At 55.5% G+C, this 10,904-nt stretch overlaps 1 protein-coding gene across 2 annotated transcripts in view; it reads left to right on the top strand.

The window, feature by feature from the left end:
• SH3PXD2A (SH3 and PX domains 2A) overlaps positions 1–10,904 on the top strand; it is a 232,485-nt gene that overhangs the window by 143,408 nt on the left and 78,173 nt on the right. The gene's annotated exons all lie outside the window — the stretch shown is intronic.

The raw sequence follows: 10,904 nt of genomic DNA, 5'->3' as shown, positions 1-10,904 counted from the left end.
GGGGGGGGCTGCCGGGGCTGAGGCCCTGAGTGTCTGCAATAAGAATGTGGAGACTGGACTGGCCTGAGGTTGTGCCTCTCAGGAAGGCCTTCCTGGAGGGGCCAGCTGCCTGTGGTCCGGGGCTGATAGGTACGCCCTGACGGTCAGTGAGTGTGAGGTGGTCAAGCAGGCCCAGTGGAGATGAGCAGGCCTGGAGTGCAGGGGGACATTGGAGAGCAAGACCCTTGAGGGTGGGGGTGTGCAGGGAAGGATGGGGAACCTGATCTCTACCTGGGGGACACCTCAGACAGATGGGGAGGGAGAGGGCCTGGGCTGACGGAGGCCTGTGAGTTCAGGCTTGGAGGCTTCTGAGCAGGAGGGTGGGAAGGCTGATAGGAAGGATGGAAAGATCAAGATCCTGACAGTTCCAAGCACTGGCTTTAGGAGTCAGCCAGCACTGGGTTCAGATCTCCGCTCGCTACTGAGCTAGCGACTTAAATGGCTAACACCTCCTGAGCACACATGTGCCCTTGTTCTTCCCTGGGCCCACAGGGGAGACGGGCAAAGGAGGCAGTAAGGCACTGTGGCCCAGCTGGGTGAGGGAGGGACACACTTGAGGCAATGATGCATAATGCAGGATGTCAGGAAGAGCATGCAGTGTCACTACGATGGCCCAGTAGTTTCCATGGCAACCTGGGTGATGTCACAGCCATGGGATGGAGCACTGGACATCGAGGCCATCCTCACAAATGGAGGAGAAATGCACTGAGTCATCAGGGTGAACTCCCCACATGGGGACTATTCAAGTACACGGGCATTTTATACAGACTAACATCCACACTTGCTGACCCCCCGTAATCATGAGGGAAGACCCTCTGAAGGCATCCGCACTTCCACTGGGCTTTACTGGGGAGATAGAGGTCCCCAGGACGACAGCTCAGGATAACGCCGCAGTCTTTCAAGACTCCTGGGCAGACTGTCCTCCCACACGCCGCCCAGGGAAGCAGTAGTTTAGGAAGTACCCTTGGGAAGTCCCCAGACTGCCCTGGGTCATCCCAAGTCCCCCGGGCACAGAGCCCCTCTGTCCTGCATCCCCAGCACCCATGCTCAGCGGGTGGCAGCCACCTGCCCCTTCGTGGAGCAGCACCGCTTGGCCCAGCAGCGAGGGAGGTCCAGACACAGCTTTCACCCCTGCCACCTCCCATCAGTGAGGCCCAAGGCGCCTGGGATGCCCAGCAGCCCAGGATTCCTGGGGCAAAGGAAAGTGTAACAGTCAAGTACATGTAGACGGGACTCAGACCACTCAGCTCCACCACCCAGCAGCCACAGGGCCTTGGCAAAGAGGCTTTACCCCTCTGAGCCCAGGTTGTTTTTTCTTTTCTTTTTTTTTTTTACATTTATTTATTATTGAGAGACAGAGAGAGACAGAGTGAAAACGGGGGAGGGGCAGAGAGAGAAGGAGACACAGAATCCAAAGCAGGCTCCAGACTCTGAGCTAGCTGTCAGCACAGAGCCCCATGTGGGGCTCGAACCCATGAACTGTGAGATCATGACCTGAGCTGAAGTTGGACACTCAACGCACTGAGCCACCCAGGAGCCCCTGAACCTAGGTTTCTTATCTCTAAACAGGCACCTCAAGCCTTGGCCCACTAGGGCCAGCCAGGCCAGTCTCCCCATGTCCTTGCCAGGCTCCTTCTCCAGCAGCCCCTCCCCTCCCCCACCGCAACCACTGGGCCTGTGCAGGGCTCTGTGACTACGGTGTGGGGACAGTGGGCCGGGCTGGGGGCTCAGGCATTCTCTCACCTTATCGAGCCTACTGTGCACCAAGTACTTCATAGGTGTTAATTTTGTCCTCCAGCAGTCCAGTTAGGTGGGTCCTACTGGCCTCTTCAGTTTACAGAGTGGAAGTAAAGACAGACACGCTGCAGACAGTCTGGCAGAGCTGGGATTTGAGTCCAGGCAGCGCCACACGTAGGCTTCCCCTCCGAGCCAAAACGGACCTTCCGGCCAGAGCCACATTCAACACCTTGGTCCAGGCCACACTGTCCGCTGTCCTAGGTAATATACTGTGGCCTTTTAAATTAAAATTTGAATTAAGTGAGATGAAGAATTCAGTTCTTGGCTCATACTAGCCGCCTCCCAAGTGTTCGACAGATCCAACGGCTGTGGACGCCAGATGGGACAGTGTAGATAAAGGCCATTTCCATCAGTGATCACAGAACTCTATTGAGCAGCTCAAGGTAGGGCACCTCTAGGTGTTGGGGACAAAATTGGGATATTTAGTGCCATTGGGGGTCAAAATCAGAATGGGCTTTCTGGGCTGGAAGATTGTGAAACACCGGAGAGGGAAGGGGGCAGGGGGTGCACAAAGAGGCCAGAAGCACCAACGATCCCGAGTTCATAGCCTTGCTTCCCCACTGCTAGCTGTGTGGCTCCAGGCAGGTTACTTAGCCTCTCTGAGCCTCATCTGTAAAATAGGCCCAAAGCACCTGCCTCGGAGACAACGTCAAGCAGATATAAAGGGGCCCAGCCTGTCTTGGTGCTCAGTGCTTGCGCATTTGTGATGGGGATGGAGTTCAAGAAAGTCTGGGAGATGCAGGGTTCTCTTGCTGTAAGAAGCCACTACGTGGGCCCCAAAAGCCCAGGCCCTCCTCGACGGTGCAGGTCAGCTGTGTGCCTAGGAGAAGCTTGGGGCCCCGCTTTGAGCATTCTTTCCCATGGAGACTGAGGCAGGAACAGGCACAGCTGAGCCTTGGACAGGCTCCTGGGCATCTGTGGGAAGCACAGAGTCCTTGGCCCAGCTAGAAATCAGGCTAGGGTTGGGGAGTGCACATCCTTACCCAGGTAGCAACCCGGAGGTCTGCTCAGCAGTGGGGCCCCAGTGTGTGCCACACACGCACACCCACAGATCAGGCACACTCCTGCAGAAGGGGCTTCTGTAGCTTGGGGAGCAAAGCCCTTGTCTGCCCTGAAACAAGTACCCATCCCAAGGCCGGAACAGGGAAGAGCAGAACCAGAGGGAGCCCTGATGTTCAGGCTCAGAGCTCATGCTGCCACCTTGTGGGGAAAATCTTACATTGCAAGCATCATCCCTGGGTTTCTCCCACCAAGTTTCTAAAGTATAGGCCATTTGCCTTAGTTTGAGTCCAGCTGGATGTCCTGCACGCACACGCACACACACACACACACACACACACACACACACACACACACACACACACACACACACACACACACACACACACACACACACACACACACACACACACACACACACACACACACACACACACACACACACACACACACACACCCCGTGCCCCAGCAGGTAGCCTCCCAGGGGCCTCCTCACCCTCCACTCCCAGCACACACACGCGTACCCATGCACGATCCCATATCTGTGCCTGCCCCTGCCCCTTTGCTCACATCGTCCCTTCCACCCCAAACTTCCTTCCTACCTCTGTTCCTTTTAAATATTCATCTTTCCAGGGTAGCTCCAGAGCCCCCTCTTCTAGACATCCCTTCCCAACTGCCCTGGACCACTCTGACCTCCCCTTCCCCGGGAATTCCCCCACAACAAATCCTTTGGACTAGGCTTTGGGACATTTCCTCACAAAGTGACTATATGTTCTCTTATCCTGGGTGTTTGTCATGTCAATCCACGCAGACAGTATACTCTGTGAGGGCAGAACTCTGTTTCCCACCGCCCTTGCTTCGACACAAGACCAGGTCTCTGCCACCCCTCAGTTCAGACACGGATGGGTGGGGGGCCGACAGACCGATGCTTTCAGAGAGAGACCGGGAAGGCCCGCATACACGCAAGACCCCCCTGTGCCCTTCTTTCGAGGAACTTTGCAGTTGAACCCCAGCACCGCATTTTTCACTGTCCTGTGGCTCCCCAGGTCTCGCACGCAGTCCCCAGAAGTCCAGGGAGACCCACAGCTAGGTAGCAAGGAGAGCAGGAGCTCCCAGAGCCTGTGGGGGGGCTCACAGCACCGTGTGGCCAGAGGGCTGAGCAGCCTCGTTTCCCCTCTAGGAAACCAGCTTTGTGCCTGCATCCCCGTCCTCCCCCCTCCTCCACAGCCGGCTTGTCAGTCAGCATCTAGGCTGGACTTCTTGGATTGCACACAAATGGGAACCCAGGCCTGTTGTTCTCATGGTCCTGAGCTGGGCCCTTGGGCAATGGAGCCAGGTTCTTATGAAGCCCATACCCATGAATAGGCCAGCCAGCAAGTCCTCTATCCTGGCCGCCATCCCCACTCAATCTGGCCCCTGCTGTGAAGCCAGGCTTTTGGCCAGGGGTCCTCTCCACTTGTTCTAAGAGCTTTGCACATTATCTCAGGTCATCCCCACAGCAAAGGTAGGATATCCATAACCCCCTTTGACAACTGAAGATATAGAAAGGATACGTAACTTGCCCGTGTCACAAAGCAGCAAATGGCTGCACCAGGCTCCACCCCACTCACACTCTTAACCCTGTACTCTGAGGCTGGGATACAGCAGAGCCATCCCCGGGCTGGCAGCACGCTCAGGGCCTTTGCCCAGAATGGTGAGTCCACTCAGAGGGGACGGACAGACAGTGCTTTGTCTTTCTGCTGTAGATGGAGCCACGGCAGAGAGGCTCTGAGATGCTCAGGAGATAAGCACAAGGCTGGGAGGTTTCTGGGGTGTGGGATAGCCCTGGCACGGGCCTCCCTGGGACTCAGGCTGGGGGGGGTGCCCAAGACCCCTTCCCTCCCCAGGAATTCAGCTTCTTCGCCCAGGGCAGGAATTCCGGCCTCTCTGGACTGTCCACATGGCCACAATGGGGCTCATTCTCAGGACCCTGGAAAACACTGATCATGTGGAGAAAGGACAGATTCTTGTTGGACACAAGGGCCCTCAGTGCCACAGTTTAGATCAGGGCGCAAATGGGGGCAAAGAACGGCATTCATGCCCCCCGTCTGTCTTCCCTGGAGGTCACTGCCCCTGGGGACCATTCCGTGCGAAGGCTCTCAAAAACCAGAACAGAAACCCAGCTAGGGGTTAAGTGGGGCGGGGAAAATCCCCCAGCATTCTCCAGACCTCAGCTGACCTGAGGCCCCTTCACTCAGACCCTCCTCACTCACTCCTGGCCCCACTTTACTTGTTTCACAGAGAATTTAACAGGCTGTGAGGGCACCTGAGCACCCTCGTTTTAGCAACGGGAAAACAGATCCTGAGCATTTATTTGTCAGTGTTTTGAAAACCTTTTCTGCCACATTTCCCATCACAAGTACAGGTAGACGAGTAAGTAGGTAGACATTGGAAACAGAAGTTCCGGGAAACAATAACTGCCTCACTATGACCGACTCCATCGTCTTGTCTATCTTTTTAAACTGCTTCTTGGGACACACTAAGTTGGTTTCAGAAGTCACTAATATAATAGGTCACAGCCTGTCATTTGAAAAGCATTCATTTGATGTGGCTGGCGCAGAGCTGGCCCAGAACCTGGGGTCTGTTGATGGCGGCAGTCACTAGCTCTCCCCCATCCTGCCCCCTGACCGTCTGCCTCATCTCTTAACAAAAATCTTCCTCCAGTCACCCTCTGATCACATCCCTCCCTGGATCTGAAACCCTCTGGATTTCACAGAGGGACCTCAGCTTCCCCCCAGCCCCACCCGTCAGCCCAGCCTTTCCCTGCCCGTCCATCTGCTCACCCACCCAGTTCAACTCTTCCTGTTTGGAGCTGCTTGTTCCTGGTTCCAGACCTTTCTACTCTGTACCCTCTCCATGGATCCAGATACTCCCCTTCAAGGCTCAACTCAGAGCACACTGCTCCGGGAAGCCTGTCTTAGATGTTCTGCAGCCGTGGAGCTCCCTTTTCTCTGCCCTTGGAGCGTAACCACTCCTGTGTCTCTGGGAATGCCTCACAATGTCAACCTTCTCACTGTGTTGGTTAGTTCTGTTCCCCCAACTTCACCCCAAACTTGCAGGCCAGAGCATGTCGTATTTCTCCTATGCCTGCACAGCCCTTCCCAGGGCTGCACAGCAGCTCCTTGAAGGAGTGAAAGTGTGCTTACTGGTGGAGAACAGCAGTCAAGATCGTCGTTTCCTGTCTCAAGGGCTCCATGGCACTCCCCTGGCCACGGTTGCACACCCTCACTCCAGCCTCCGTGTTCTAGGTCCCACCCCTGACCCCTGAGACCACTGGGCTCTCAAGGTCACCCATGGCCAGCCGTCTGGCAACCCAGCAGGCCTCTCAAGCAGTTGCCTGCGGCAGCAGGCCCTGCAGATGGGCGTCCTGGGCCGAGCAGCCAATGTCAGCCAGCAGACAGGAGGCTGAGAACATCAGGCTGGAGGAGCCTGCGTGTCCTCCTCTGCCAGGGCACTCTCTGATGGGGAATGGGAGGGAGAGGGGGTGGCAGGCAGTGGAGGGTACGGCCCCTGCAGCACGCAGAGCTCTGCCTGGCGGGGACTCGGCATCCTTCCACAGAGCCAACCCGGCTACTCTGGTGGTTTCTCCTCTCCTTTCCCTTGCCTCAGCGGCACTTCCTCAATTTGCCTCTCACTCTGGGATCCCTGGCTGGCAGGGTTCCCCAACAAGAGCCTGCCCCGGCCACTTGTGCATGCCCTTCTTGCAGCCCACTCCCTGGTGGGCACCAGTGTGTGTGTGGGGCGGGGGGAGCACTGCATCAGAATGTCACTTGAGCTTTAGGACACTGGGCAAACCACCTAAGCCCTCAGGACCTCAGTCTTTTCCTTCATAAAATGGATCACCGCCACCTCGGCCTATTTGAGAGCACTGAAGGTCAAATGCCTGCAAGGGAGGGTAGAGGGTGGAGAGGCTTGTGCAAAAACAGGTGTCCAGCAGGCTGGCATTGTTAACCGCCTTTCCTGCCCCCTGCCTCCAGCCTCTTGATCCTGGCTATCTCCAGCCCAGCCCTTTCACTAGCGTGTCCACAGAAGGAGTGCAGCATCTGGCCAAGAGAACTGAAAGTGGGGGAAAAAGGAAGGGGAAAAAAAAAAAAAAAAAGCTGACCTACCTGGGTGCTATTAGCATGAAAATGCAGGACCTTTATGTCTTGGGAGACTAGGCCACTCTGGGAGGTTAAAGGCATCCCGTAAGTGAGTCTAGACACGCCAGTCCCTGGGGTAATGTCTCCCTGAAAATATGATTGTTGCCAGATGAGCCCTGTTCAAATGTTCAGTGTGTGGAAAACGGGCTTTCCACGGGTGGACCGTGCCAGGCAGAGAGCAGTGCTGGCTTTGTGTCTGTAAAAGCCCCAAACTCTGGAAATGAGGCTGGAATCACCCCTACTTGGTGCTGTGCTGCCATCATCATGGGGAGGTCCTTATCAAGAAGGCCCTTCCCTTTGTTTCTGAAGGGCTCTTGCAGGTCCAAGTTTAAACAGGCCTTGGCCATTTGGGTAGCTACTGAGGTGGGGTCAGTTGCAGGTATGAAAGACTAATAGCAAAGACAATTTATGTGGCATTTTCCGCGCCAGGCATGATGCCTGCCCTCTTATGCACACGGTACATTTCATCTCCCCTAAATCTTAAGGAGTTGGTACTATTATTATCCTCATTCTACAGATAGAGAAACAGAGGCTCAAGATGACCACCCAGCTAGCAAGTAGTGGAGGGTTGAACGGGGCTCTGTCTGCTTCCAGAACCCATCCTCACTGGGCATCCTAGAGCAGGGCCAGGAAGTGAACTGTTGATATCCTGAGATTGTGAGGGAGGGGAATGGGGAGGCCTCAGGAGTTCCTGTTGAAGGGAGGGGTGTGGTGCGGGCTTGGAGGGACTCCACCCCTCTCCCCAGCCGGGCCAGACCTGTGGACCAGAGGGTGGTCATCCATCTGTCCCAGTTTGGGATTTTCCCAGTTTGACCCTGAAACCCCCAAGCCCCAGTTTGCCTGGGAGGGCTGGTCACTGTACTCTGGTCTTAGTCATCCTCCAGACCAGTTGAAGATGAGGCTGGTGGAGCCTCGTCAGGACACAGCCAGGGAGGCCTTTGCAATTACATTAGCTTCTGGCGACACTTGAGGGAGACTGGCCTCCCCCTCCCCTTCTGCCTCCTGTGGCTCCCTGGGATGTAGTGATTCAGCAGCAAGCTGGAAGGAGGCTAGACTATGACCTACCAGAGTGGAATCACTGGCAGGGTGGGGGCTGTCAGTACCAGCTCAGGACAAGAATTGGAGATAGGGGGGCAAGCGTGGGAGGGGATCTTGAGTGGCCTGGTGGGTGACGGATGGGGGAGTTCCAGCCATATTCAGCAGCTGAAAATATGAAACGGCTTTGCCCAACCAGACACCTGCAAGAGGTTTCATATTAGGGCCGCGCCTGCTCGGGCTGGAAGCCAGGTGCTGTGTGAAGGATTCCAGTGCCTGCCATTCCCACCGTTCAGTCGCAGCCTGGCCACTGCCAGAACACTCCGTCGATCCCTGTGCTTCTCAGGTCCTCAGGACCTGGTGCTCCCCTTCCGTCCTCGCACGCACTGCTCTGGAGGTGGCAGTGTTTAAGGATTTGAGCCCCAGAGCAAGGCCTGGGTTCTCAGTGCCCAACTCCAGCCTGGCCTACCCACTCTGTGACCTTGAACAAGTTGTCTAGTTTCTCTAAGCTTTGCTCTCCTCACCTGCAAACCGCGGAAGCCACACCTCCTATGTGTGTGTGGGGTGGAGGGGGGATGTCCAGGTGGGAAGGGCTTATACTTTGGTTAAAGGACAGGCTGGCCCGGGATCTGTCTGGAAGCTTCTTTGGCCCTGCAAGCACATTGTTCTTACTAAGCGGTGGCTGGGGTTCTGAGACAAGGGTACAGGAACTGCAGTGCCCCCGATACCACTCCTGCCTACCTGTCAAGTTGTAGTGAAGGAGTAGAGCTCTTGGCCAACGCTGGTCAGAGGTGCAGACTGTGTGGTTGATTGAGAGGGTGCCCCATGTCCTCAGTTGTAACCAGTCCCCCAGATGATCCGGTTGAATGACCAAGCTAAGTATTGCCGACCTGGGCATATGGACAGAAGAGGCAGTCAGCACCTGTGAATTATGGCCCGCCTCCCACTCCCAAGCCTCAGTGTGCTCCCCTGTCCCCTGATAATGACCTGCCTGCCTCCCCTCTTGGTGCTGTTGACAAGCTCAATGAGAATCTTGGACAGCGTGCAGCTGCACAAACAAGAGAGGAAGAAGGTGGCCATCACTGTGAAGAAGTCATTCCCTGTCTGGACTACTGGCAGCCAGCAGATGGTCAGTGGGCCATTGTGGTCCCAGGGCCAGAGGCTTCTTCTGCAGGACCAGCAGGGAAATGGGGGTCAGGGAGGGACGGCTCCTGAGTGTCCTCTGGTTGCTGCCCTTCCTCAGGCCTCCCTCACTCTGTAAAAAAGGCCTGAGAAATGAATTCCTCTTTGGGAGTGGCAAGTCTGCTAAGCAGGATGTAGCCACCATATAATGCTCTCTCCTCTCCCTCCCTGAGAATTCTCCCCACAGTTGGGCTTCGAGGGGCCCAGCCAGGCACTCAGGGACACAGTCTCACCTGGTCTTCCCTTCTGCCCTAGGGGAATGAGCGTGCCTGGACTGCCAGGTCAGGGTTGGGGAGCAAATAGGAACTCCCCACCTTCCTAACTCCTTTTGGAGGAGATTCAACAGATCCTCCTCCACGCCACCCACCCTGTAGTTTTCATTCTTGCAGATGGGTGAATGTACCACTGCTCTTTCCCAAGTTGGGTGGTCTTTGGCAGTGGCTGAACCTCTGTTTCTTCATCTATAAAATGGGTGTGATAGGACCTTCCTCTTAGTATGGATGTGAGGATTGAAAGAAGCTTGGAATAATAAGGAAGTTCTCAAGCAAGATGGGCAGGTAGGAGGGAGGGTTCAGACATGCAAGTTCCTGGGCCTCAGCCCCAGTCAGCGTTCTGATTCCCTGAGGTCTGAGTCCAAACTTTAGAAAACTTAGGAGAGGCAGAACCCCTTTCCCTTAGCTGTGCAGGCAAATCACTTTGGTGCTTTAACAAACTCGCCAGAAGCTCAGGCTACCCGCCCTAGACCTTCAGAATCAGAATCTCAGGGAGTCTCTATGAGGTTGACTGTCTTTCTTGTGAACCTGCTGTCCCTTCTTCCACAAAATCACCTCCTTCCAGCTGGCAGACCTAGCTGGCCAGTTGGCTTAGACCAAAGTCCAGCAATTGGCATTTTTCTTTGATCCCCCCGGTACACACCCCCTGGGAAAATAAAGGCATTTCCGCTAGTCTCCAGATAGACCCACAGCCAGCCTCTCCTGAGCACTGGACAGAACCTCCAGCATCTGAGGCCAGAGAAGCTCCCCTGAGGATTGGTGAATGGAATTGGCTGTGGGAGGGGCCAGAGGCGGGAGCAAGGACAGACAGGGTTTCAGAAACAGCCTTATCCAGAGTTAATTCCTTGCTGGAGGGTGGGGCAGGCCCCAGCCCCTGGTAGGCTAAGAGACTATTGAAGGCTGGGAGGTGTTGAGTTATTGCCTTTGACAAGATTTGAACCCAGTACTCAGAAGCTCAACTTCCATACCCATTCTTTCTGACCTGGCAGTTACCCCTGCTGAATCTCCAGTTTCCCAGCCTGAGCTTTTAAGGAGAAAGACCTGTCTGTTCAATATTCATCCCACAGCCAATACATATCCACACCTACACCAGGCCCAGGGGATGTAACAGGAGGAAACAAGCCGCAGGGTGACCTCAGGGAGCCTTGCGTCTAGGGCAGGGGCAGACTTCAATCAAAAGGTCATACAAATCTGCAGTTACGGGAGGCCCGTAGGAGATGAGATGGGGAGGATGTTGAGGAAGACACGCTGAGGAGGTGACATTTCAGTCGTGACTTGAAGTCTGAGTGGGCATGAGCAAGCTGTGCAAAGAAATGGGAGGGGGAGCACTCCCCTCTCCAGGGAAGAGGAGCAGGCTCCCAGCGCCCGCAGGGCCTGGCTTTCAGGGACCCCCCCCCCC

Source organism: Crocuta crocuta, unplaced genomic scaffold (genome assembly GCF_008692635.1).
Source record: "Crocuta crocuta isolate KB4526 unplaced genomic scaffold, BGI_CrCroc_1.0 scaffold619, whole genome shotgun sequence".
Classification (NCBI taxonomy): domain Eukaryota; kingdom Metazoa; phylum Chordata; class Mammalia; order Carnivora; family Hyaenidae; genus Crocuta; species Crocuta crocuta.
The sequence above is the reverse complement of the archived record's forward strand: the minus strand, read 5'-3'. Positions and strand labels throughout refer to the sequence as shown.